Source organism: Odocoileus virginianus, chromosome 12 (assembly GCF_023699985.2).
Source record: "Odocoileus virginianus isolate 20LAN1187 ecotype Illinois chromosome 12, Ovbor_1.2, whole genome shotgun sequence".
NCBI lineage: Eukaryota > Metazoa > Chordata > Mammalia > Artiodactyla > Cervidae > Odocoileus > Odocoileus virginianus.
The window spans coordinates 20,371,850-20,399,645 of NC_069685.1; positions in this window are offsets into that span (position 1 = coordinate 20,371,850).

The following is a 27,796-nucleotide window of genomic DNA, read 5'->3' on the forward strand; positions in this document are numbered from 1 at the left end:
GAGCAGACCCTGCCCCTGACAGGGATTGACAAACAGAGCAAAAAAGGAGGCCTTGTTCAATACCCGGGGCAGTCTCTGGTCACTGCAACAATAGTCACACCTCCTATCAAGGCAATAATGGCCAACATTTACTGAGGACAGAAGTGGATAGACATCCATACTAAAAACAGCCCTTATACAAAAAAGATTACACCCATGCAGGCTAAACAGAGACGTTCCCATGTAAAAATAACCCTGTATGACCACAGTAGGTAATTGTTTCTCCTAAACTCATAAAGCAAGAGAAATACATGTAAAAAGAAGAAGCAAGGAACCACTCACAATTAAAAGATCAAGAGAATTCCCCTTAAAGAACAATGAAACAGATCTCTTCAGTCTAACAGACACTGAGTTCAAAAAGAGATAACGAAACTACTGAAAGAATTAAGAAAAACTCTGAGCAGAAAAACAGATGACTGTAAAAAGGAACTGGAAACTAGAAGGGGGAGACAAAAAATTTAGAGAGTTCATTTGAAGAGATGAAAGTTGAATGAAAGGCTATGATTATCAGCATGAGTAATGGAGAATAACAAATACTTGTTTGGAAGCCAAAATAATGGAAACTACCCAATCAGAACAGCAGGTCATGCATGCTTAGTCGCTTCAGTCATGTCCGACTCTGTGCAGCTGTATGGACTGTAACCTACTAGGCTCCTCTGTACTAGGGATTCTCCAGGCAAGAATACTGGAGTAGGTTGCCATGCTCTCCTCCAGGGGATCTTCCATACCCAGGAATCAAACCTGTGTCTCCTGCATTACAGGAGGATTCTTTACCCACTGAGTCACCTGGGAAGCCCAGAACAGCAGATAGAAACTCAAATTTTTTTAAAAAATGAAAGCGATACAAGAGACCTATGGGATGATATAAAGCATTCCAATCTGTGCACAACAGGGATCCTGGAAACAGAAGAAAGAGAAAAGGGAATTGAAAATGTATTTGAAGAAATTATAGCTAAAAATTTCCCAAAGTTAAAGAAGAAAATAGATATCCAGATATAGGAAACACAGAGGACTCCAAACAAGATAAACCCAAACAGACCTACACCGAAACATATAATAAAGATGGCAAAAAGTAAAGGTAAAGAGAGAATTCTAAAGGCATCAAAAGAAAAACAGAGTTAATTACAAGAGAACCCCATAAGGCTATCAGCTAATTTTCTACAGAAATGTTGCAGGCCAGAAGGGAGTGGCAAGATATAGTCAAAGTCCAGAAAGGGAAGAATCTGCAATTTAGGGTACTCTAACCAGCAAGATGGTCATTTTGGATAGAAAGAGAACTTCTCAGATAAGCAAAAGCTAAATACAGCAGTATACTAAACCTATCCTAAAGGAAATATTTAAAGATCTTCTTTAAAGAGAAATGAAGTAAGAATATATATGAAAGAGAAAATCAAAATTGGAATGTAAATCACTTAAATAAGCCAGACACAGATTTTTCAACATTTAAAAATGTATGTGGAAGCAATGGTAGTCACCATGAACACCAAAATGAACATGAAGATGCAGAAGAGGACATCAAAATCATAAATGTGGGGGAGCAAAGACAACAGTTTTTTGTTTTTTTGTAGAATGTGTTTGAGCCTATATGACTACTGGTCTACAGCAAGTAGATTTAGGAAGGTGTTAACATACTTGAAAAACTGCAACCACAAAGCAAAAACATACAATATATTCATAAAAACCAAGAAGAGAACATCAGTATCATACATGAAAATGTCATCAAACCACAAAAGGAGAACCAAAAAGAAAGGGAAAAAAGAACTATAAAATCAATGGGAAAACAAGGTTTAAAGTGGCAATACATATGTATCAATAATTACCTTAAATGTCTATGGACTAAGTGCTTCAATCAAAAGACAAAGGGGCTGTTTGCACAAAAAACCTATTGGTCTACAATATTCTGCCTACAAGAGGCCTGTTTTAGGGCAAAGGACATATATAGATTGAAAGTGAGGGAATGAAAAAAATATTTCATGCAAATGGAAATGACAAAAAATCAAGAGTTGTAATATTCATATCAGACGGACTATAAAATAAAATACACAAAGATAAAAAAGAACACTACATAAAGGTAAAAGGATCAATATAAAAAGAGGATGTTACATTTGTTGACATATATACACTCAATATAGGATTACTCAAATATATAAAACAAATACTAACAAACATAAAGGGAGAAACTGACAGGAATACAATAATACTAGAAGACTTAAACACCCCCCCCAACATTAACAGATATATCTGTAAGAGAGAAAATCAATAAGTCAGCAGTGATCCTAAGTGAAACAATAAGACATTTAGACTGAATTGATATTTTCATGAGTTAACATCCAAAGAATCAGAATATACATTCTTTTTAAATGCACATGGAACATTCTCTAGGACTGACCACATACTAGGACAGAACACAAGCCTAAACAAACTTAAGGGTAGAGAAATTATTTCAAGCATGTTTTCTGACTGAAAGTCATTAAACTAGAAATCAACCATAGAAAATCAAAGATTAAAAATTACATGGAGACTAAACAACATGCTACTAAAAAACCAGTGGGTCAATGATAAGATCAAAAAAATGTTTAAAAATACCTTGAGCAAATGACAAAACAACAATGGAAAATCTATGGGATGCAGCAAAAACAGTCCTTAGAGGGAAGTTCATAGGAATACAAAAATCTCAAATAAACAACTTAACCCATCACCTAAAAGAATTAGTGAAAGAAGAACAAACAAAACTTAAAGCTAGCAGAAAGAAGATTATAATAAAGATAAGAGGAAATAAAATAGAGATTAAAACAACAGGAAAAAAATCAATAAAACCAAGAGCACGTTCTCTGAAAGATGGGTAAACAAAACTGACAAACCTTTGGCCACGTTCACTGAGAAGAAAAGAGGAAAGACTCAAAATAAGAAATGAAAGAGGAGAAATCAGAACTGATACCAAAGAAATAGAATATTATGAACAATTATATGCCAACAAATCTGACAACCTAGAAGAAATGGCAACTTTCAAGAAACATACAACCCACCAAAACTGAATCAACAAAAAATAGATAACTTGATCAGACCAATCACTAGAAATGAAATAAAATCTGTTAAAAAGAAAAAAAATAAGACTTCCTATGAACAAAAGTTCAGGACCAGATGGCTTCACTAGGGAAATCTATGAAACATAAAAAGACGAAATTATACCAATCCTTCTCAAACTCTTCCAAAACACTGAAGAGGAAAGAACACTCCCAAAAAATCCTATGAAGCAAATATCACCCTTATACCAAAATCAGACAAATGCACCAGCGAAAAACAAAATTATAGGTCAATATCTATGATGAATATAGACATAAAAATTCTTAACAAAGTATTAGCAAACTGAATCCAACAACACATAAAAAAGGTCACATACCACAACCAAGTAAGATTCACCCCAGGTCACAAGGATGGTTCAACATAGCAAATCAATGTGATATACTACATTAACAAAGTAAAGGACAAAAAAAAATGATCATCTCAATAGATGCATTTGATAAAATTAAACAACCATTCATGATAAAAAAAATCCTTACAAAAATGGGTATAGAAGGAACATATCTCAAAAATAATAAAAGCTATTTATGACAATTCCACAGCCAATACGGGATTTCCAGATGGCACTGGTGCTAAAGAACCTGCTGCCAGTCTAGGAGACATGAGAGATGTGAGTTCAATCCCTGGGTCAGGAAGATCCTCTGGAAGAGGGCATGACAACCTGCTTCAGTGTTCTTGCCTGGAGAACTCTATAGACAGAGGACCCTGGCAACTACAATCCACAGGGTCACAAAGAGTCAGAAATGACTAAGTCTGAAGCAACTTAGTATGGATAGCCAATATAATACTCAATGGTGAAAAGCTGAAAGTCTTTCTGCTAAAATCTGGAACAAATCAAGGATATCCCACCTTCACCACATCTCTTCAATATAGGAAGTCCTAACCCACAGCAGTCAGACATGAAGTAGAAATAAATGGTATTCAAATGGATAGGGAAGTGGTAAAACTGTCATTATACACAGATGGCATGATACTATAATTTATATAGAAAACCCAAAAGACTCACCAAGGTAGCAGGATACAAGATTAACAGAAATCGGTTGCATTTCTTTGTACTAATGGAATAACAGAAAGGGGAAGTAAAAAAAAATTTTTAAATAGCATCATAAAAAGAAAATACTTAGGAATAAACCACCAAGGTGGTGAAAGACTTTTATGTTGAGAACTACAAAATACTGATAAAGGAAACTGAAGATAATTCAAAGAAATGGAAAGATATCCTGGACTCCTGGATTGGAAGAATTATTATTCTTAAAATGGCAATAATTCCCAAGGCAATCTACAGATTTAATGTGAGCCCTCTCAAATTACCTGTAACATTTTTCACAGAACGAGAACAAATAATCCTAAATATAGATATATCTATAGATATATAGAATCATAATAAATGCAGAATTGCCAAAGCAATCCTGAGGAAAAAGAACAAAGCAGGAGGCATTAACCTCCCTAGACTTCATTCAGTACTGCAAAGCGACAGTAATCAAACAGTGTGGTATTTGAACAAAAACAGTCATACAGATCAATGTAACAGAACAGACAGCCCAGAGCAAACTTCACACACCGATGGTCAATTAAGCATCAATACAAGAGGTGAGAATACACACTGGGAAAGAGACAGTTTCTTCAGTACACAGTACTGGGAAAGTTGGACAGCTGCATGTAAATTGAAGAAGTTAGAACACACCTTCACACCAAATAATCTCAAAATGGCTTAAAGATGAAACATAAACTATAACAGCATAAAACTCTTAACACGAGATCATAAGCAAAACATTCTCTGAAATAAATTGCACCAATGCTTTCTTAGGTCAGTCTTCCAAGGTAACAGGAATAAAAATAAACAAAGAGGACCTAAGCAAACTTGCAAGCTTTTGCATAGCAAAGGACATCTAAACAAAATGAAAGGCTACCTATGGAATGGGAGAAATTTTTGCAAATGATGAAGCTGACAGTGACTTAATTTCCAAAATATACAAATAGCTCCAGGTGGCACTAGTGGTAAAGAATTCACCTGCCAATGCAGGAGACACAAGAGACATGAATTTGACCCCTGGGTCTGGAAGGTCCCCTGGAATAGGAAACGGCAACTCACTTCAGTATTCTTACCTAAAAAATCCCAAGGACAGAGGAGCCTGGCGGGCTACAGTCCACCGGGCCTCAAAGAGTCAGACATGACTGACTATACAGACACAAAATAAACAACCCAATCAAAAAATGGGCAGAAGACCTAAACAGACATTTCTCCAAAGAAGACAAAGATGGCCAGTAGACACATGAAAAGATGAATCGGGTGGAAAGGGAGGTGGGAGGGGGGATCGGGATGGGGAATACATGTAAATCCATGGCTTATTCATGTCAATGTATGACAAAAACCACTACAATATTGTAATTAGCCTCCAACTAATAAAAATAAATGGGAAAAAAAAGAGGTTTAAAGATGCTCAACATTACTATTAGAGAAACAAAAATCAAAGCTAACCCAATGAGGTACTACCATACATAGATCTGAATAGCCATTATTAAAAAGTCTACAAATAACAAAATGCTGGATAAGGAGTAGAGAAAAGGGAACCTCTTACACTGTTGGTGGGAATATAAATCAGTGCAACCACTCTGGAACACATTATGGAGGTTCCTCAATAAACTAGAGTTGTCATATGATACAGCAATCCTGCTCCCAGAGAAATGTATAATTCAAAAAGATATATGCACCACTGTGTTTATAGCAGCAGTATTCACAACAGCCAAGACACAGAAACAGTAAAATGTCTGACAAAGGAATGGATAAAGATGTGGTATGTGTGTGTATGTACGTGTGCTATGTATGTATATATATACACACACAGAATGGAATCTTACTCAGCCATAAGAAGAATGAAATAGTGCCATCTGTAGCAACATGGATAGATCTAGAGATTATCATACTCAGCGAAGTAAGTTAGAGAAAGGCAAATATCATATGATATCACTTATATGTGGAATCTATTAATAAAATACCATACAAACAAATGTATCTAAGAAACAAAATCAAAACAGACTCACAGATACTGAGAACAGATGTGGTTGCCAAGAGGGAAGGGGAATAGGAGAGGAAAGGAATGGAAGTTTGGGATTAGCGGAGACAAACTATTATGTAAGGGATGGATAAACAAAAGGTCTTACTGTATAGGGAACTATATCCAATATCCTATGTCAAACCATAATGATGGAAAAGAATATAAAAATTATATATGACTGAGTCACTTTGCTGTACAGAAGAAATTAACACACTCTTGCAAATCAACTATACTTCAATGAATTAAAAATACATATATAGACATACATATATTCATTATACCTAGTTTACAAGTCCTAGTCTATTAATTCTAAATTCTTTATCCTCTTGGGGTTGATTTATATTGAGTAACCCTCGTGCTTCACTGTATATCATACTTTCCTGTTTCTTCACATGACTACCAATTTTTATGTTATATTGAACATTCTGCTTGATGTATGGCATCATGATTATACCACCATCATTGAATGCTGTAGAATTTTGTTCCATCATGCAGTTAACTCACTGGCACCTCCCTTTAACTCTCTGGCTTGGTTTTATTCTTTCATGAGTTAGTTCTATTTCACTTTGTGTCAATCTACCCCAGAGTGGCTGGGTTCTGACAGGACTCACAGAATCTTCATCCTGCAAATAGACAGCGCAAACCTTAACCAAAGACTCAGTGTAGATGCCCATTCAGATTCCTAGGGATCCTCTCTGTTCAAGCAGAATCCTGTCAGGCCCCCAAGTATAAAGACTCCCTCCTCATGTCCCCTGTCTCTTGTCTGAAAAAAAACAAAACAAAAACTGAAATTTCCCAGGCCTCACTGAGCCACAAAAGAACAGTGTCAAGCAGTTAATGATTCAGACAACAGAGACAGAGAGTCAGTGTCTGATGAACATTCTTGAGTTTTTTACAGAAACTATAACTCCTATGAGACATCAAAACCTTAACCGCATGATGAGTCAAAAGCTAACTGCATGATGACTGGACTATAGCCATGCCATAAGCTGCTCCATCGTGAGCAGTACTGAATATAGAGCTAGCACAAGTCCAAGAACTGACCTCAAGAGAATGGGATTAACACTTTTACTCATAATAGTCTATATCCTCATGGCATCAAAATAATCACAGCTCGCTCTTCCCACATAATGTAAGCGGGGAAATAAAAATTTCAAAGAGATGTTATATACCCATGTCAACATTTTCCACTCTGAGAATACAGTGCCCTATGTCAGAATGAAGTTAGAGAAGACAGATCTTCACGCCTAATTCCACAGAAATGAAATGATGTTTGACAGTGGGGAACTAAAAGCAGCTCTTTTGGCCTTTTGCTGTTTTCTCATTTCTTTTCCCCTCTAGCCTTAAAAGAACCTAGTTATAGGAATGAGCTCACTAGACAACTTAACATAACTCCTGACTTAAACTCTCCTAAATGCACACTATGCCTTGCCGAAACTGTTAATTTTTCATCCTCTTTAGGAAAAGAATCAAGTAGTTAAAAAATGACTAGCTGTCTACCCCTAATAGCTCCATTAGCAATCCTGTAGACGGATCACATGGGCAAGGTAACATTCAAAAAAAGAGTCAGTCTGTCTGCATGCAATGGAAAATGATGCAGAACCCAGCCTCCTACCTCGATGGTCCCTGCGATTCTGTTCCCATGTCCCTTTAAAACTGTCATGATTGAACAGGATCTTCAGAGTTTGCCCAGGACATGAGTTCACCTTCTCCCTGAACTGCTTACTTTTCTGATAAGTACTTTTCCTTTTTACTGACACCTGCTTCTCAATTATTGGCTTTTTAGTGGTGAGCAGCTGAACATTAGTTCAGTAACATTCACTTTCCTCTTTGAGGATCAAGCAGCATGAATTCCAGTCTCTTCAAAAGCTCTGATTTTTCATTCCTGTCACAATAGGGTATATACCCTGAATAAGAGAGTTGGATAAGTTACAGCGCTTCCTCATGGATTTTTTACTTTCTAGGAACCACAGTGATGTTCTGCCTGGTTTTTTTTTGTTTTTTAATGTCCAAAACCATTATCTCATATTTTGTCTAGTCTCATAATTGTTTAAAGTGAGAAAGAAAGTCAAGAACTACATACACTATCTTAATTGAAAGTGGAATAAACGCTTTTTAAAAACTTGATTTACCTAGATTTCTCATGATTCTATTTTAGGATATATTTTACAAATAGTTTATGTCACAGTCTATTAATTTTGGAGACAAAAGCTAAAGTTTTCTCTTCTTTATATCTTAAACTGTTTCAAACTAATTTTAGAGAAGTTACAAAAATAGTATATAAAATTCTCCTATATCTCTGTTTCCTTTAGTGTTGACACCTTATGTAACCATAGTATAATTATCAAGAATAGGAAATCTGTATTGGTATTGAAAAATAATAGAGTGTACCATCCCAAAATGTACCTTTTTGGGATAAGGATTGTTTTGAGATGCTGCAGACACAGGAGAATCCCTGAAAACAGAGTAGGAATTACCCTTTTGTGGGCGAAATTTACTTTTAACAGGGAAATCTCCTTTGTATTAGAGTCCTTTTCCATATCAGAGACAAAATAACTCTATTTCCAGAAACTCGTCAATGGCAAATGAATCATCTTAAACCTGCACAATAAACCTTATCCATATTAATCATGCTTATCCTGGTATCCTTGCATAACTGGCCTCCAACCAATTTAAAATCTTTGTTTTTAGCTAAAGATGATATTTAAGATTGGGAGGGAGTTTTAGTCAGTTTTCCTAGGTATCGTCCATGTATACATGAGGTAGTAATGTTAATTTAACTTCTGTTTGCTTTTTTCCTATTAATCTATCTTTTATAACAAGGCTATCTCAGCCATGGAATCTAGACAGGTAGAGCAAAATCTGTTTCTCCTCCCCCAGCACACATTATTTTTAACCAGAGAAAAGATCTTATAAATCATCTCCACAGGAAAATAACACCCACTATATATGTGAAAATACTGCAGTCTTAGATATTGTTACTTAAGTCAGTATTTCCTATTAAAATTCTCCATAGTTGTCCAGAACTACATACAAAAAGTTCACTAAGGAAAGTATATTTCAAATCAAATTTTGCTACTGTTAGAGTTTGGTTTGGTGCAGAGGCAATCTTTTAACAAACAAAACCAGTAAGAGAAATACATTTTACAAATATTTTAGTTAACACATTTAAATATACCTTATATTTAAATATACCTTAATATACCATAATACTTTTAACACTTTTGAATATACACCATTTTCATAAAGGATGAGAGCTAGTTTTTGCAAAGTAATATTTCAGAGAGGCATACTGTTTGAACTGATCTGTTCAGTTCTGGAAAAAAGGAAGTCTCCAGCTGATCCCTTTTATTTCCCTAGCTAGTTTGATTACCCTCATATGGATAATGCAAAAACCATATGGGGGAATTTTCTCCTTTTGAATTTTCAACTAAAACCTGCTGGGAGACTTAGATCTTACAGCCTATAAGCAAACAAGGGGGAAAGACATATAATTTCTATTTCAGGGCAAGGAATGAACTATGTAAAACTCAAAGTGAGAGGAAGAGCATTTAGGGAACACAGAAAATGTTTTTATTCAAAGATATTTGGCTTTTCTTGTTTGATTGTATTAATTTGGATTCTCAGTTGGTGTACAAAATAAATAACTTCTCATCCTTCATTTAAAATTTCTTCCCAAGGCTAATGGGACCTTGTAACATATATGCTTGTATTTTAATACATTAATTATATCCCATGTGACCAATGATAAAAGAAATAGCAACATAGTAGTCCATTGTCAGATAGCAGTTACACATTCATTCATATATTAATTTGCAAATTTTATTGCATGCCTAATATGTGCAAAGTACTGTTTCTGGTTTCAGGGATTCTACGATGAACATGACAGAAATGCCTCTTTTTACCATGGGTCTGTGGAAACAAAGGACTTCTGTTGCAGAATGTACATTCCTGTGCCCAATGCACAGTGACACCAAACAAAGCAAACTGTTTAACTCTGGAGTAGAGAAAAGCTTTTTCCAGGGCTATGCAATGAAAATGAGAAGCTCATTCCCCAAAACCCAAACTCCCTGATGGTTTTCAGGGAAGAGTTCTCATAGGAAAAATTTCGGAGGTCTGCAGGGTGTGTGACCTTCCTCTGATCGGTTTCTAGTGAGTTAACAGGGTGGTGTTCCCAGAATCTCAATAATCACCTTCTGGTTCCAACCAGTCTTGGGTCCCTCTGCTTGTGTTCAGCCTGAAGTTACTATCTTCCACCTGGGTAGGGGCCTTAGTTTCTCTAGAACAACTCAGATATATATATATAGTAATCTACATCTGCTGAGGAGGACCCAGGACCCTGCCCCATCACTGCACTATGGTTTATTGACTACTGCTCCTCTGTTTCTGCACCTCCTTCCTCCTCTAATTAGTAACTGTTTGACTCTGTCGTTCATAACTCTGGGAATGTCTAGGAGGCTGAAGCCTTTTTCCTAGAAACAGAAACAGGGACACGTAGAAAGTCTTCTGCAATGGGGAGAGCCCCACAAGGTCCTGCTCAGTTTTAATCTCCCCTCTTCTTTGATGCTTCTCAATACTGAGGATAATAGATATTGGACAAGAAAGAGAATAACATTTTGGATGGAGAGGTTAATTATAAATGAGATGACAGAGAAATATGTTCCAGACAAAGAACATTATAAAAACCAACAAGAACAACAACAAAAAAATGAAGTGGAGATAGGCAGTCTACCTAGGATTAGGAGATAGGAGATCTACCTAAAAAATAATTTTGAGTTATGATGGTAAAGATGACCCAAGACACAGGAAAAATAATGGAGGCATAGTGCAAAAAGACAAAATGTTTAACAAAGAGCTAGAAGGTTTAAAGAACAGAGTTAAACAATACAATAACTGAATGAAAAATACACTAAAAGAATCAATAGCAGAATCAATGAGGAAGAAGAATGAATAAATGAGCTAGAAGAGAGTGATAGAAATCACTACCATGAAACAGGTAAAGAAACAATAATAAAAAGAAGGACAGTAACAGAGACCTCTGGGACAACTTTAAAAGCACATTCACATTATAGGGGCCCCAGAAAGTGAGGAGAGAAGAGACAGAAGTGGCCTAAGAAAGTATTTGAAGAGATTACTGCTGAAAACATCACTAATATGAGAAAGAAAACAGTCACTTAAGGAAGCACAGAGTCCCATACAGGATGAACCCAAGGAGAAACAAGGTGAGACACATATTAATCAAACTGACAAAAATTAAAGACAAAGAAAAATATTAAAAGCAACAAGGGAAAAGCAACAAATAACATACAAGGAATCCCCACAAGGTTGTAAGCATAATTTTTTAGCAGAAATTCTGCAGGCCAGAAGGAAGTGGCATGATGCACTTAAAGTGATGAAAGGGAAAAACCTACAACCAATACTCAGCGAGGCGCTCATTCAGATTTGACAGAGAAACCAAAAGCTTCACAGAGAAGCAAAAGCTAAGATAATTCAGGACCACAAAACCAGCTTTATATCAAATGCTAAAGGAACTTCTTTAGATAAAAAGACCACAAGTAGAAATAAGAAACTTCCAAATGGGAAATCTCACCAGTAAAGGAAAACAGAAAGTAAAGGTAGGAATCATCCACACACAAACCAGCAACTGTGAGAAGACAGCACATATATAGGATATTTGAAATGCACTTGAAATTGAGACTAACAACTGAAAACAATTTTGCATGTATATAGACTGCTATATCAAACCTACAAGGGAATCAAAGAACAAAAGTCCACAATGGATACATACACAATAAGAAAAAGCAATACAACCACAACACTAAATATAGTCATCGTATCATGAGAGAAAAAAAAAGACAAACACAAATTCAAAACAAGTAACAAAATGACAATAAGAACATACATATTGATAGTTACCTTAAACATGAATAGGTTAAATGCTCCAACCAGAAGATATAGACTGGCTGATTGGATACAAAAATAAAAACAAGATGTAAATATGTTATATATAAGACCCAGCTCAGACCTTGGGATATATACAGACTGAAAGTGAGGGAATGGAAATGATACTCCATGACAATGGAAATCAAAAGAAAGCTGCAGTACCAGTACTCATATCAGACAAAGTAGCCTAAATCTTGTAAAGATTGTTACAAGAGACAAAAAAGGACACTGTAGAATGATTAAGGGATCAATCTAAGAAGATATAAAAATTTTAAGTATATATGCACCCAACACAGAAACACCTCAACATGTAAAGCAAGCACTAAAAGCCATAAATGGAGAAATAGTAACAATAATTGTGGGGGATTATAAAACCCCACTTACATCAATGGGCAGATCATCTAGACAGAAAATCGATGAAGAAACAGGCCTTAACTGACATAGAGCACAATGGTTAAGTGATATTTATAGAACATTTCATCTGAAAGCAGCAAAATAAACTTTCTTCTTAAGTGCATATGGTCAGTAAAGTTAAGAAAATTTAAATCATATCAGTCATCTTTTCCAAACCACAATGCTGTGAGATTAGAAATCAATGATAGAAAGAAAACTATAAAACACACAAACATATGGAGGCTAAACAACATTTTACTAACCAATCAATGGATCACTGAAGAAATTTAAAAAAAAAATTAGAAAATACATAGACAAATGACAATGAAAATATAGTGATCCAAAATGTCTTTAGCTGTGGGACAAACCAAAAGCAGTTTTAACGGTAAAGTTTATAGCACAAAAATCTTGGGAACAAGAACAATTTCAAACAACCTAACCTTACACCTAAAGCAACTAGAGAAAGAAGAACAAAGAAAACCCAGTGTCAACAGAAGGAAAGAAAGAATAAAGATCAGAGCAGAAATAAATGAAATAGAGACAAAGAAAATAATAGCAAAGATCAATGTAACTAAAACCTGAATCTTTGGAAAGATAACCAAAGTTGATCAACCTTTAACCAGAATTAAAGAAAATATGGAGATGGCTCTAATCAATAAAAATGAAAACAAAGTTACAACTGACACCACAGAAATAAAAGAAGGATCATAAAAGAATACTACAAACAACTATATGCCAGTAACACAGGCAACTTAAAAAAAAAATGGATAAATTCTTAGAAAAGTACAATCTTCCAATACTGAGCCAGGAAGAAATAGAAAATATCCACAAACTACTCACATGTACTGAAATTGAAACAGTGATTAAAAAACTTCCAACAAATGAAAGTCCAGGACCAGATGGCTTCATAGGTGTATTCTATCAAACATTTAGTGATGAGCTAAGACCTATCCTTCTGAAACTTTTCCAAAGATTTGCAGAAGAAGGTATACTCCCAAACTCATCTATGAGGCCACCATTACCCTGACACCAAAACCAAAGTACCACAAACACAGAAAATTATAGGCCAATATCACTGATGAACATAGATGCAATACTCAACAAAATACTTGAAAACCAAATTCAGCAACACATTAAAAGGATCATATGATAGAGTCAAACGGGATTTATCTCACAGATGCAAGGATTCTTCAATATCCACAAATCAATCGGTGTGATATACACCACAACAGCAAACTGAAATATAAAAATCACACAGTGATCTCAATAGATACAGAAAAGGCCTTTGACAAAATTCAACACCCATTTATGATGAAAACTCTTCAGAAAGTGGGCACAGAGGGAACTTCCTTAACATAATACAGGCAATGTATAACAAACACACAGCTAACATTATTCTCAATGGTAAAAAGCTGAAAGCATTCCCTCTAAGATCAGTAATAAGACAAAGATGTCCACTATAGCCACTTTTATTCAACATAGTTTGGAAGTCCCAGCCATGGCAACTGTAGACAAAAAAGTAAGGAATCCAATTTGGAAAAGAAGTAAAACTGTCACTGTCTGCAGATGACATGACACTATGCATAGAAAATCCCAAAGATAGTACCAGAAAACTACTAGAGCTCATCAATTTGATAAAGTTTCAAAATACAAAGTGAATACAGAGAAATCTCTTGCATTCCTGTACATTAACAATGAAAGATCAGAAAGAGAAATTAAGGAAATAATCACATTTAGCATCCCATCAAAATTAATAAAATATCTAGGAATACACCTACCTAACGAGGAAAAAACCTGTACTCCAAAAACTATAAAACAGTGATGAAAGAAATCAAAGATGACATGAACACATGGAAAGATATACCATATTCTTGATTGGAAGATTCAATAGTGTTAAAATGACTACTCAAGGTAATCTACAAATTCAGTGCAATCTGTATCAAATTACCAATGGCATTTTTCACAGAACTAGAAAAAAAATTCTTAAAATTTATATATAAACAAAAAAACCATGAGTAATCAAAGCAGTCTTAAGAAAGAAAAACAGAGCTGGAGGAATCAGGCTCCCTGCCTTCAGATTATACTAAGAAGCAACTGTTATCAAAACAACTAAGGTACTAGTACAAAAGCATAAATACAGATAAATGGAACAAGATAGAAAGTCCAGAGATAAACCCACATGACGGTCAATCAGTCCACAACAAAGTAGGCAACAGTATACAATAGAGAAAAGACAGTCTCTTCAATAAAAATGGTGTTTGGAAAATGAACAGCTGTGTGTAAAAGAATGAAATTACAACATTCTCTAATGCCATACAAAAAAATTTACTCAACATGAATTAAAGACCTAACTAACTGTAAGGCCATATACTACAAAACCCTTAAGAGTAAAACACAGGCAGAACACTCTTTGACATAAATGGCAGTAGCACCTTTTTGGATTCACCTCCTAGAGTAATAAAAATTAAAAAAAGAAGAACAAATGGGACCTTATTAAACTTAAAAGCTTTTGCATACCAAAGGAAACCATAAGCAGAATGAAAAGACAATGCACAGAATGTAAGAAAATATTTGCAAATGAAGCAACTGACAAGGGATCAATCACCAAAATTTAAAAAGAGCACATGTGGCTCAATATATTTAAAAAAAATGGGGGGGGGGGGCAAAGATATATACATTTCTACAAAGAAGATATACAGCTGTCCAAAATCACATGAAAATATTCTCAACATAGCTAATCATTAGAGAAATGCAAATCAACACTACCACAAGGTTTCACCTCATACCAGTCAGAATGGACATCATCAAAAAGTCTACAAATAATAAATACTGGAGAGGGTGTGGAAAAAAGGGAACCCCTCCCCCCCCACACACACACACACACTGCTGGTGGGAATGTAAGTTGGTATAGCCACTATGGAGCACAGTATGGAGGCTCCTTAAAAATCTAAAATAGAGCTACCATTCGATGCAGCAACCCCACTCCTGGGCATGTATCTGTAGAAAACCATACTTTGAAAATATGCATGAATCCCAAGGTACAATGCAGCATTATTCACCATAGCCAAGATATAGGAACAACATAAATGTCCACTGACTGATGAATGGATAAGGATGTGGTATATACATGTATACAATGAAATATTTCTCAGCCACCAAAAGGAATAAAGTAATGCCATTTGTAGCAACAAGAATGGACCTAGAGATTGTCACATTGAGTGAAGTAAGTCAGACATCGAAAGACAAATATATGGTATCATTTATAAGTAGAATCTGGGGTGTCCCAGGTAGCACAGTGGTAAAGAATCTGCCTGCCAATGCATATTGGATCCCTAGGTCAGAAGAACCTCTGGAGTAGAAAATGACAACCCACTCTAATATTCACGCCTGGAAAATTCCATGGACAGAAGAGGAGCCTTGTAGGCTATAGTCAATGGGGTCACCAAGAGTCAGACACAACTGAGTTTGCACACACATATGTGTAGAATCTTTGAAAAAAAAAAAAAAAAGGATACACATGCTTTATCTATAAAGCAGAAACAGTGTTACAGATGTAGAAACTTTATGGTTGCCAAAAGGTAAGAAGGGTGGAGGGATAAATTGAGAGACTGGGATATAGATACACACACTACTACAGATAAAACATATCTAACAGGGACCTACTGTATAGCATAAGGAACTCCACTCAATATCTGTTAAGGCCTATATGGGAAAACCGCTGAAAACAGTGGATATATATGTAACTGGTTCACTTTACACCTGAAACTAACAATATTGTAAATTAAAGAAAAAAAAATTAAACAAGTGAACTTATTCATAAAACAGAAACAGATTCACAGATTTCAAAAACAATGTAACAATTACCAAAGGGAAAACAGGGGCATAAGGGATAAATTATGAGTTGGGAATTAACAAACATACACTGCTATATATACTACTATATATATAGCAGTGTATGTTTATTTAGATATATATAAAGTGTTTATATATATCAAGTTATATACATATATCATATGTTTATATATATGTATATATATGTATATATATATATATATAACTTGTACAGATATCAAGTTATATAACCAACAAGGACCTATTGTGTAGCACATGTAACTCTACTCAATATTCTTTAATAACCTATATGGGTAAAGAGTCTCAAAATAGAATATATTTGTATAACTGAAACACTTTCTGTATACCTGGAACTAACACAACACTGTAAATTAAATATATTCTAAAAAATAATAAACATACAATAGAAAAAAAGTCAGCCTAGTAATATGGTTTTAGGTGAACTTGGTTTCACTTTTACTATACTTTTAGGTAAAGATATATACTTCAGAAAAAACAAAACAGATTAAAAGGAATATATAATGAACACATCTGTGATTTTGACATCAATGAGTCATCTATTAGTTTAAATAATATTGACACTATTTCGAGTTAATGCATCCCCACAAGTTATGAACTCAGTCCCAGAAGCCTGCCCTCACTTCAGACCCTAATCTCAGGTCCAAGGTAACCTATACTTCTGCCCAACTGGCTATAAATGAGGAATTTTCACAACCCCTCTAGGTTCAATAATTTGCTAGAATGACACATAGAATTCAAGAAAACAATAATCTTATGTTTACTAGCTTATCATAAATGATAATTAATACAACTCAGAACCCCGGGATCGGAGTAGTGCCCAGGGCAAGGTATGGGCAGTTTACCCAGAGCCTCCATGCTCTCTTCAGGTCTCTGCCCTTTCTGCAAACTCAACAGGTTCATCCACATTGAAACTTTCTGAATCCTGAAGTATAGGCGCTTTTAGGGAGGCTTCATTACATTGGCATGATTCATTGAATTCAATGACCAATTGCTGATGACTTAATCTCTATTGCCTCTCCCCTCCTGGTGGGTTGGGGTTGAGGCTGAACATTCCAACCCTGGAATCCTGGTTTAGTCTTTCTGGATCCAAGCCCCAAGACTGAGGCTGTCTGAAGGCTCCCACCATCTCTGCAGCAACCAAAGACACCCATCATCCAGGAGCCCTTGTGGGGTGCATTAGCCCTGTGCCAGGAAATGGGGACAAAGACCAAATACTTATTTTTCATTAAAATGCAACATGCTAGAAGATGCAATTTTTCACAGGGTGACCAGTAAAGTTCTTTCTCTCTCAAAATTAGGTTTGAGTAGATACTGGAATAAAGGATTAACATATCCGATGCCTTCACAAAGTGTTTCTAAATAGATGGGACAAGGGCAGTATAGGCGTGTCTAGAGGAAAGACTAAGTGAAAGGAAGAGTGGAGAGAGCTGAGTTCATATAATCATCAAGAATGTTATGCAAGTTCAGCTTTATGAATCATAGTATGAAAGCCAGACCTTTTAAGCAAAAGAATGGCTTACTTAGAATGACATTTTGAAAAGATTACTCAGGACTGCTCTGTAGAAATGGGCTGCAAGGGGCACAGTCTAGAAGCTGTGAAATCATTCTTTTTTATCAATATTAAACTTATGGACACAGAGATTTACCATTTGGGGAGATCTGAATAATGGAAACAAAACTTTTAGCTGAAATGATAGTTCCTCTGGGAATCTACCCTGAATTATTATGCAGAGTTAAGTGGTTTCTTCTCTGGGTCCACAGAACATCATTTTCAAATGTCTACTAAAAATAGAACCTACTGCATTTTTATGGTTACTTGATTATCTGTCTCCAACCGCCATTAGTAGATGATAAGCCCCCAGAGAACTGATTCTGAGCTTGTACATCTTTCTGCCTGGTGGTTACTATATGGTAAGTAATCAATAAATTTTATTAAATGTGTGAACTGACCCAAGTTTATAAATATGTTTGTTTTGAGACTTCAATACCCAGCCTTACTGCTTGCTTTATTATGATTTTTTTTTGCATAAGGAAAGCATCTTTTAAAAATATTTTAAATCTATTTATTTAGTGCACATATTGAAATGTATATCATTATATTTGCAAGATGACTTACACAGTAACAGCTTCTTTTTCTGTGTTGTACATTACAATTTTATGACCTTTATAGCCAAGTTTCCTTTTCTTATGGCTTTAATACAACATATTGTAGCATGCTGAAATGAAATCTTTATTTTACACCATATGGTAGTCTTCCAATAGCAGTCAACAACTAGTAAAAATCTGAGGAGGAAAAAAGTTAACATATTCCATTCCACACAGTATTACGCTGCTAAGCACTTGCTGAGAGATAAACAAACTTAAATAGAGATCAAGCACAGTCAACAGAGAGTGCAGAAAACAAATACTCTTTTGTACTTGTGTTTCATAATCCCATACAACTAGAAGGTTTTTTACTAGTAAAATGTATAGTACTGTGTAACCTTCTAGAAAAGTAGTAAAAAAAAAAAAAAAAAAAAATTTTACTGATAACATGAAATAGGTGATTATATATTAACAGTTATATTCCAGTTGTTCATGTAAATATTTGTTTATGCACATATCCAATTGTAACATCTCAATCTTCTCTACTGGCACTTCTCATCTGTTTCTAAATAACTAAAATAAGAAGAATAAAAACCATCTACCCATTAATTTTAAATTACCCATTTACATATTTTCCTAATATGTAGTTGTGATACTTAAGGTCAAATTAGAAGCAATTTATATTTTAAGATCCTGTTACTTTTTTTCTTTGTAAAATAAACAAAAAGATTTATAACAGACTAAATCTTACTTTTCAAAGACATGACTGATGTAACACTTTCAGTGTCCCTAATACTCATAACTCTATTTTCTCATTTTCAAAATCAATTATAAACTAGTGTATATTTAGAATGCCTGTGATGAATTTTTAATAATGTGGGTAAAAAAGGAATATATTTTAAGAAGCATTTAAAATATTGAATCAGGATGTTTATACAAAGAGTAGTCTTGACTTAGACCACTTGCAATTATTATTATAGTTCAATAGCAGGTATAGTTTCTGCTAGTATATATAATGTCTGTAACATCCTGAGTTTGGAACAAACAGCATTTAAGCAGGCATGTATTTTTAAGTAACAAAGATCAAGTCAGAAGGGAAACTATCACTAATAAAGGAAATTTAGAGCATCAATCTATTTACATAAATGCCTCACCTCAGTTTTTAATTCATTTCTTAGCAGGAAGTTGGACAGGGAAGCCTGTTGTGCTGCAGTCCATGGGGGTCACAAAGAGTTGGACACGACTGAGCGACTGAACTGAACTGAAAGTTAAATGCAGGAGTTATAATCTTCCAGGCACCAGAATACAACTGGGTGACAAATTTTACATTTTCCTATAGCTTCGAGTAAGTAAATGTCACTGTGTGCTTTTGAAATATGTGATCACTACTAGTCAGTTATCACATTTATTTGATGTTATATTAAATTAAAGAGAAAATATTAGATCTATTTGATTGTTTTAAGCAGAGAAACCTTTAGGCAGAATTATAAATTAAACCATTGCTTTCTTTAGAAGGACATTCATTTCTTGAGGCTTATCGACATTGGTCTAATTTAGTTTTAATGCAGTGGGGTCATTCGAGTTGAAATCACATGGTTCGCTTTTGCATCTTGTTCTGCAGGAGTTTACCGCCTGAGATTAAGAAATCAATGCTTCTACTAGGTATTCAGTTTATTCTCTCCCTTGAGTCTAGGAAAGCTTATACATTTCTACTTAGTGAAGCCTGCTGAGAGGGCGCGAGTAGTTACCTCTACTTCAAAGTAATCAGAAGTATCCCTCTGAAGCAGTTCTTCCCTAGGGCACAATTAAGATGATTCTTCCCCTTTGCACAGAACTGTTTTTAATCACTTTGAAGTGGCAGTAATTATTTCTATCTGACCATTGTTGGGCCTGGATGCACAAAGGTTACAAGCAGTGCCTCAATATTCTCTTCCAACCCATGTTAAACACCAAGTGATAGACTCGTAATATCATGTTCTCTATTTCAGTGGCGGTGGGGGTGGGTAGGGGGTAAGGCAGGCGGCAGAAGAAAACCATGGCCTTCTGGGCAACAAAGGGATAGAGTTAACTCAGGCTATATAATTCTCTTAACCTTACATGAGATTCAGCAAAATCACCATAAATAAATAAGCAAACCTGCCTAAACAATACACCAACCTCACTTTCAGAAAAAAGTCTATTAATAAACAAACATCAATGATTTACTTTTAATGCCAAATTTTAGTACAATTTTTTTTTTATATTGGCCTAGAAAATTATTTTTAACACTTATAAGTGAAGGTCTATCTTTAATGTAATTAATAGGTCAAAATAACTATGAAATGCCATTATAGATTTTAAAAGGCTTAAAAATACTTTCAATGAATTCCTTCCACATTTTTCCTTGGAATCTTATTTACATGCTTGTATGTATGCTAAATCGCTTCAGTCATGTCTAACTCTTTGCAGCCCCAAGGACTATAGCCCACCAGGCTCCTCTGTGCATGGAATTCTCCAAGCAAGAATACTGGAGTGGGTTGCTATGCCCTTCTCCAGAGGATCTTCCTAACCCACGGATCAACCTGCATCTCTTATGTCTCCTGCATTGGCAGGTGGGTTCTTATGCAGTCCTGCATAAAACTGTCCTTTGATTCAGTGAATGGAGTGTACAACCTAAGTCATATATATAATGGTTTACACAGCAAGAGAGTGCTTTGATTTTATTTTCTGTCTATATCAACAATTTAAGGTTTAATTGATGTTTCTGTTTAATGTCAGAGTTATGCATTTGATTATACTAGAAAAAATACATACAGCCAAAATGAGACTATGTAGAATTCACAGTTTTATAATTTATATTCATGTAGTAATCTTTAGTGTCTTTCATAACATTTGCCTGTTCTCATCCTGTCAACATGGTTGAGAAAGCATCTTTGAAATAAGGTCAACAGCATCTACTACATTACTAAAACCGTGGTCAACCTGAAACCTTCCTTGTACATGGCTTAACAGCACTGGACAGAGTTGACAATTCTGGTTCTTTTGAAATATTTTTCAAGGATAAAAAAATACTGTAAATACCTGGCTTTCCCCACCCCCCCCCCCCCCACCCCTCCTGGTTGCTCTTAGTTTTGATTCCTTTCCATTTCTCTAATGCCTTAATAACTGTCATGCCCTCTGGATTCCTTCCTTGATTCTTGTAATTATTCTGGAGTAATGTTGTTTTTCAGTCACCAAGTCATGTCTGACTTTGCCAACCCATGGACTGCAGCATGCCAGGCTTCCTTGTCCCTCACCATTTCCCAGAGCTTGCCCAAGTTCACATCCATTGAATCAGTGATGCCATTCAACCATCTCATCTGGAGTAATAAGCTATCCCAAAATTCAGTGGCTTAAAACAATACTTATTACTGCCCAAGAATCCATATGTCCTCTGAGTGGTTCTGTTGACCTGGGACAGGCTCTGTTGATTTTAATGCTTATTCATACTCATGTGTTCAGCTGGTGTGTTGTCTGATAATGGTTGGTTTGAATAGCCTCACTCACGTTTCTGGCCGGCTGGCTAGTTGGCCTGGACAATAGAGGTGACCAAGCCACGTGACTCTCCACACCTAGCAGGCTAGCCTAGGCTTGTTCATGTGACACTGGCAAACTTCAGAAAGAGGAATCAGAAGCACACGAGGTTTTCTAGAGGCCTAGTCTGACATTTCCACTGCAATCTATTGGCCAAAGCATGCCACAAGAGTGACCTAGATTCAAAGGGGTTTGAGTAGAAGCTACTTCTTGAAGAACTAAGAAGTCACATTGGGAAGGATGTGAATCAAAGGAGAGTAAAGAATTGGGGACACATTTTTAAACAACACTCCCCAACTACTTCTTACCTTTGTTTGTTTATCCTCAGTGATCTTACCCAGTTACAAAGATGGTTTTGAAGTACCACCCACATCCTGATAATTTCCAAATTTATATGTATAACTAGTACCTCTCCCTGAAACCCCAGACTTACATAATCAATTTCTTACTTCATATTTTTAACTGGATGCCAAATAATCATCTTGTTCAACCTACTATCCTGCTTCTGCAAAATTCTTCCATATCTCAGGTATTGACATCTGCATACTTCAGTTTACCAGGCCAAAAAACTTAATGTTAAAGCCTTCTTTTCCTCCCCTATATCCCACATCCAATCCATCAATATACTTCCTCTATCTGTGAAGTGTCCAGGAGAAAAAAAAAAATGTTCTCTACCCATCCTAGGTTCTCATCTGGGGTTTTGTACCGAAAGACAGAATAACAATGATGAAGACAATAAGTTTATTAACATGTATATCTCATATATTGGAGAAGGGAATGGCAATGCACTCCAGTATTCTTGCCTGGAGAATTCCATGGACAGAAGAACCTGGTGGGCTACAGTCCATGGGATCGCAAAGAGTCGGACATGACTGAGCAACTAACCCCCCCCCACACACACATATCTCATGTATAAATGGAAGAAACTCAGGAATGAGTAACTCAAATGGTGGCTTAGAACTCACGTTTACAAAGAATCCTTAACAACAGCAAAAAGACATTTGTAAAGAAACAACATTTTAGACTTCCAAGGTCTACAAGAAGGTAAATATGTGGGGGAAACTAAGGGCAGTTAAAGGCTAGTTTGTGAAGTTTGTTACATGGGTTCCTCTGTTGCTATCTTTGGACTGATAAGGGTCTAAAGTTGCACTCATCTCACATGCCAGTAGAGTGACGCTCAAAATCCTCCAAGCCAGACTTCAGCGATAAGTGAACCGTGAACTTCCAGATGTTCAAGCTGGTTTTAGAAAAGGCAGTGGAACTAGAGATCAAATGACCAACATCTGCTGGATCATCGAAAAGCAAGTGAGTTCCAGAAGAACATCGATTTCTGCTTTATTGGCTACACCAAAGCCTTTGACTGTGTGCATCACAATAAACTGTGGAAAATTCTGAAAGAGATGGGAATACCAGACCACCTGACCTGCCTCTTGAGAAACCTGTCTGAAGGTCAGGAAGCAACAGTTAGACCTGGACATGGGACAACAGACAGGTTCCAAATAGGAAAAGGAGTACATCAAGGCTATATATTGTCACCCTACTTATTTAACTTATATGCAGAGTACATCATGAGAAACGCTGGACTGGAAGAAACACAAGCTGGGATTAAGATTGCCAGGAGGAATATCAATAACCTCAGATATGCAGATGACACCACCCTTATGGCAGAAAGTGAAGAGGAACTAAAAAGCCTCTTGAAGAAAGTGGAAGTGTTGGCTTAAAGCTGAACATTCAGAAAACTAAGATCATGCCATCTGGTCCCATCACTTCATGGCAAATAGATGGGGAAACAGTGGAAACAGTGTCAGACTTTATTTTTTTGGGCTCCAGAATCACTGCAGATGGTGATTGCAGCCATGAAATTGAAAGACACTTACTCCTTGGAAGGAAAGTTATGACCAACCTAGATAGCATATTAAAAAGCAGACATTACTTTGCCAACAAAGGTCCGTCTAGTCAAGGCTATGGTTTTTCCAGTGGTCATGTATGGATGTGAGAGTTGCACTCTGAGGAAGCTGAGCACTGAAGAATTGATGCTTTTGAACTGTGGTGTTGGAGAAGACTCTTGAGAGTCCCTTGGACTGCAAGGAGATCCAACCAGTTCATCCTAAAGAAGATCAGTCCTGGGTGTTCATTGGAAGAACTGATGCTGAAGCTGAAACTCCAATACTTTGGCCACCTCGTGTGAAGAGCCAACTCACTGGAAAAGACCCTGATGCTGGGAGGGATTGGGGGCAGGAGGAGAAGGGGACGACAGGATGAGATAGCTGGATGGCATCACCGACTCGATGGACATGAGTTTGAGTAAACTCCGGAGCTGGTGATGGACAGGGAGGCCTGGCGTGCTACGGTTCATGGGGTGGCAGAGAGTGGGACACCACTGAGCGACTGAACTGAACTGAAGGTTGTCTCTGGTGATTAACTCTTGTTCTTCATTATAGAGAGGAGTGAAGGGACACAGTTGCAAATTCATGTCCTACTTTAGGAAAACAGGGGAAGGTAGAAAGCTATTCTTGTAGTTGCTCTCAATTACTTTCAGTTGAAAATAATCCTCACGGGAGTGGCATATTCTGGGTGGCAAATGTTACTATGCTACCAAAGCTTATCCTGTGTCTGATAACTTCTCACCAGCTTCATCACCTCCACATTCAAACTGCCATTATCTCCCAATTGTATTATTACCATACTTTCTGTTTTCTTAACTCTTCCCTAGTTCTCCTAAAATTTATTTTACCTCAGCAGCCAGAGTAATTCTATTAAAACTTAAATAAATTTTATCAGTATTCTACTCAAAATCTTTATATAGCTCTCTGACTCTTACAGTTTAAAAAACCAATATTTCCAATGAGTCCTTCCCCACATCTTGTTTGATTCTTCATATTGTGTTATCTCTCATTGAAGTAATCATATCCAACCTACTAAATTTATACTTTCTCCTCAGATTATCTGAATTTAAAGAAAATATTCTATTCTATTAGCAATTTATTATTGTTCATTTGCAATGTTGGGAAGTAAGTTTACATCAACCAGAGCCAGAAAGTATCTTCAGTATTTTTTACACACAATTTTCACAAAGTTATTAAAATCCTCATGCATAGAAGACCTGATTTTTAATAAAAGATAAAGGAACCAAGAGAAAGATACTCATAGGAGATCCACATAAGGGACTTAACCAGCTATGAGCATTAAAATAATAATACTTAATAGCCAATGAAATATAAGATGAGATTGGGAAAATTTCCAAAGTAGTAGAAACTTTAAAATAACTACAAGGAAAGTCTAGTACTAGAAACATAAGAGCTAAATTAGCAAAATCAGAAGCTATTTTTAAAAACAGAAAAGACTTAGAGGTGTGCCAGGAGAAAAGACCGGGACTGAAGTAAGGAAGACAAAATGATAAAATGCAACAAAGTATATTAAAAGACATATGGCAGGTAATAAAAAGTTATAAAAATGGATTGCCAGCAGATGAGAGAAGTAATATCTGAAGACATAATGGAACATATTTTTTCTAAAACTTGAAAGGCACCAAACCACAGAGTCAAGAAATCTGATAAACTCCAAGCAGGAAAAATAGAAGAAAATCACACCAAGTCACAATGTGTTATCATTGTTGAAAACCAATAACTAATGCTAATTGCCATCTGAAAAATAGACCAGTGTTTTTAAATGAACATCAAGACACACCAGGAGCTGGCAACAGCAATAAACAAGGAAGGACAGAATAAACATGGAAGGCCAGAAAATAAGGAATCACATATTCAAATTGCTGGGGGGAAAAAATGCCAACCTACAAGTCTATATCCAATAAAAATAGCCTTCAAAAGTAATAGTGAAATAAATGATAATCAGGAAAAGAAAAGAAAGACTATTAGTGAACTAAAGGAAATCTAAAGAGTGTTCTTTAGGGCAAAGGAAAAATAAGAGGGTCCTAAGAAACTCCAGTACTTTGGCCACCTCATGAGAAGAGTTGACTTATTGGAAAAGACCCTGATGTTGGGAGGGATTGGGGGCAGGAGGAGAAGGGGACGACAGAGGATGAGATGGCTGGATGGCATCACTGACTCGATGGGCATGAGTTTGAGTAAACTCTGGGAGTTGCTGATGGACAGGGAGGCCTGGCGTGCTGCGATTCATGGGGTCACAAAGACTCGGACACGACTGAGCGACTGAACTGAACTGAATAATCTAGGAGAAACATTTATCAAAATTGCCACAAAACATATCTAAATTGCTAGATATATATACATATATGCATATAGGCATGTGTATTCATAAACTCACATGATATTATAAAAAACAAAACCTACAGAATATAAATGCAGAAATTCTACTAAAATATTTACAAACATATTGAAGCAATACATAAAAATAAAAAAAATATTACAAACTCTAGGTTTATTCTAGAAATACTATACTAGCTTAACAATGTAATTCATCACTTTAACAAATGACAAAACAAAAAAACATATGTTTAACTCAATATACAAAGAGAAGGTAGTGAATACAACTCAATATTAATTTATGTTGAAAGAACCTCACATTTCTTAAGAAATGGAAATATTATTTTAAAGTTTGCAGTTAAGAAAATCTATAGATCATATGGAGGTACCGTACTTGATAGTAAAAATATTGAAATAATTTCTTCTGAAGAATGCCTGCCATCACTTCTGTGTAACATTTTACAGAAATCTCATCCATTGCAATACAGTAAAATAATATTAAAAACAATATGTATAAGAAATGATTTGTAGCCACATCATGGCATACCTAGGAAACTCCAAAGAATCTAAAGGTAAGTTGCTAAAATTTAAAAGCTAATATTAACAATTTTACAACACAGAGGAACACTATATAAATACAAACACACACAAGAAAAAATACATTTCTACAAAGTATATAATTTACCATAACTCCAGAATACTAGGACATGTTATTTTGCTGAGTTATTAAAAAGTTATTTTTTGTATTTACTTTTCTAAGTATGTCACCTCTAAAAATCACTGAACATGTTTGCCCTTCCTTGTCACTATGCTGCTTGACCAATGACTATATAGAGTCTTTATTCAATAGTGCACTTTTCTTTTACTGTGTGAGATACAGATAGCAGAAGTTATACTGCTAGTAAAAAAAAAAAACAGATGAGAAATGTCACTAATAACCTGTTCAGTTATATATTACATAAAGACATGTTCATTTTCCTTTTTCCTTGTTTCAACAGCAAATTCACTGAACTTATCAGGTTATTGTTGCTTTTTCTGTCAAGTCCTTTGTTACTTCCACAGATGTAGTCTGGCTTCTTCATGTCCCCTCTACATATTTGAGTTGACAAAAATTATACTAGTCAGAGAAACTAATTTGTATAATATCATATTTTATTAATGCTTGGTTTAATACTTTGTACATCCACATTTGGTTTGGATAGACCTTCAGGAATAAAGTAATAAATAAAGTCTGTTGTAAATATTGCATTCTATTATTCTTTGAAGAGTTACTTCTTGAGGGACTGTGCATTCTCTAACAGATACAGATAGTAACTGTGGATTACATTAACAAAATATATAATAGTAGATATAATAAGATGTGGTTTATAGTCAAGAGCCAAAAAATGCCTTGGAAGTTAAAATGGCTTCATAATTTCAATGGACATTACAAGATCTTATCTATATGTGTACTTTTTATGCCATGTATTAATAATTACTTTCAAGATCAAATTATTTTATGGCAGCCTCCTTATTTCACACAGTTCCTTCTTAGAGTTATGATAACCTTTA